Consider the following 2,334-nt stretch of genomic DNA (forward strand, 5'->3'; position numbering starts at 1 on the left):
AAATAGTCAAAATATTGAAAAAGAGATATCACCAGCCAAGAATAATATAGCCACTAAAATTACCCTTTAGATATGAAGGACCAATAAAGGCTTTCCAGACAAATAAAAGCTGAGGGAATTCTCCACCACAAGACATACATTACAATAAATATTGAGGAAGGAGCAAGTAGTGGCTAGAGTAGTTGAACACCAAGGCTCTGGCCAAAGTACAGCTGCCACCATTGTCTCCACACCAGGACCAAGCCATAGCTGCCCTCACCCTCATCTGCCCATCTTGGGTTAATGGCTGTGGAGAGAGAGGGAAAAGGAACCAGAACTGCCTGCCATGGCAACCATGACTTGGGTTATATGTATGATTTCACTGCTGAAATAATTAACTGATAATTAATGTTGAAATTATCACAATTACAAATCCAGATGTTAGTGGAGGAAAGCTAGAAAAAAGAAACAGAAAACAAGAATGAGGTCTTGCACAGACTATATCGAAATTTTGTCCAGTGATGAAAAAGATCCATTTTTATTATGGAAATTCAGTGCTAACCAAGCCTTTCTCTATTCCCTCTCAGCAAATACAGCTGAAGCCAATTCATCAGCTGCCAACAGTACTGACCAGGTCAGCAGTGGCAATGACCCCTGGTCAGGCTGTAGGTCTTCCAAATCTAACACTGAGACAGACCAGATAACTGAGGAATGAAGCCAGGGAGAGCTGTAGCCCACAAAATACATCCAACAACTGGAAAACTGCCTTTGGTCATGCCCAGGCCTACTAAGGACCACCAACTGGTGACAATGATAACTGGGATGAAGGCTGGGATGACCCCAAGTCATCTTTTCACTAGTTCAAGGGTTCCTAGTCAGCCAAAGCAGAGGGTGCTTAGAGTGAAAACAGTGTGCTGGAGTCTCTTCCATGAAGCTGCCACTTAACAAATTCCCTGGACTTGCAAAACCTGGAGTGGAATGGAATTTGTTGACTAAGCAACTTGAAAAACCCAAAAAGAAATTGCCTTTCATGGATAGAGATTATGGCCCAGTGTTGGTTTACCCTACATTTATTTACATTTGACTGTGTGGTAGCAGATCCCAGGAAAGACTCCAACATGTTTCGGCTGAGGAGCTGCACTGAATGTCTCTTAACACTAACACTGACTGATCTCCAAACACAGGTATAAGTACTTGGACTGGTTTTGTCAGCTTCTCCTGGTTAAATTTGGGTCAGCCACTCCTATCCCCTCTTCCAGATAAGCAAGTTACAGGTCACTAAGAAGAAGAATTTACCAAAATCAACATGGAGAGACTCAAGGCATGGATGACTGGATGTGTTGTCATCTAGTAATTTCAGAAAGTGAGATTTCCCCAGCAATTTCCATATTTCTGGGAAAGGAATGGAAAACTAGGAAGAGGAAGGCTGAGACAGATGAGCTGGTAGGAGTTATATTTTCCACCATAGAAAGAGAGGCACCTCACTTGGACTTATTAGAAAGATAAGTGTGATGCTGTTAGTAAGTTCACCAAAGTCATGGAGGATGGTGTGAGGCTGCTGCTGACCACAAGCAGGAGCAGTGGAAGCAACGCACGAGACCATTAACCAAGGAATATCGGAAGGTAGGAAAGGCCTTGAAGAGTTTAACAAGTGTTCGTTTCTAGTGTTTATCAAGATGAAACCATCTTCAGTGATGCAGTAACAGAGCAGGAAAGACTTATGAAGAAATTGCCAGTCTCATGGGAAAACAGCCAAAGAACTCCACTTCCTAGTGTGATATAACCATGAATATAAAGGTTTCCTTGGCTGCTTCCTTAATATTGCTGCTCATATGGGAGCAGTAGAAAAAGGAAAGTGAATGCCCTGGGTTGTGTAGCTCAGTTGGTTGTACCGTCATCCCATACACTGAAAGGTCCTAGGTTCCATTCCCATTCAGAGCACATACCTAGGTTGTGGTTTTGTTCCCTGATTTGGTTGCATGTGGAAGGCAACCAATCAATGTGTCTCTCATTTTTTCTCTCCCCCCTCCCTCTCTCTCTCTATAAATATATCTTTGGGTGAGGATTAAAGAAGAAAGAGTAAACTGATTAACTGGCTGCAATGGGTGTCAACCAATAGACATTGGCACCAATTCAATGGCAAGGGGAATCACCAGTAAGGGGTGTGGTGAAAAAGGGAACTTTATTCAGTGCAAAACAACTCAGTTGTGATACAAGTTGGCTGTAAAATCAATGCAACTGTGAGTCAGTGCTAGGGCCAGACCCCTTTCTGGCTAGACAACTCTGCTCTGTGCTGGGCTGCTTTGTGCTGTACTGGTCCTCTCCACTTCCACTCCGCTCTGGCAAGACATCCTT

At 43.3% G+C, this 2,334-nt stretch overlaps 1 pseudogene; it reads left to right on the forward strand.

Moving 5' to 3' along the window:
- The first annotated feature begins 374 nt into the window (after positions 1-374).
- LOC119038993 (sorting nexin-9-like) lies at positions 375-1,838 on the forward strand (annotated as a pseudogene).
- Positions 1,839-2,334: the final 496 nt, after the last annotated feature.

The sequence above is a fragment of the Artibeus jamaicensis genome, unplaced genomic scaffold (genome assembly GCF_021234435.1).
Source record: "Artibeus jamaicensis isolate MK-2021 breed Jamaican fruit bat unplaced genomic scaffold, CSHL_Jam_final contig_784, whole genome shotgun sequence".
In the NCBI taxonomy this organism is placed as follows: Eukaryota; Metazoa; Chordata; class Mammalia; order Chiroptera; family Phyllostomidae; genus Artibeus; species Artibeus jamaicensis.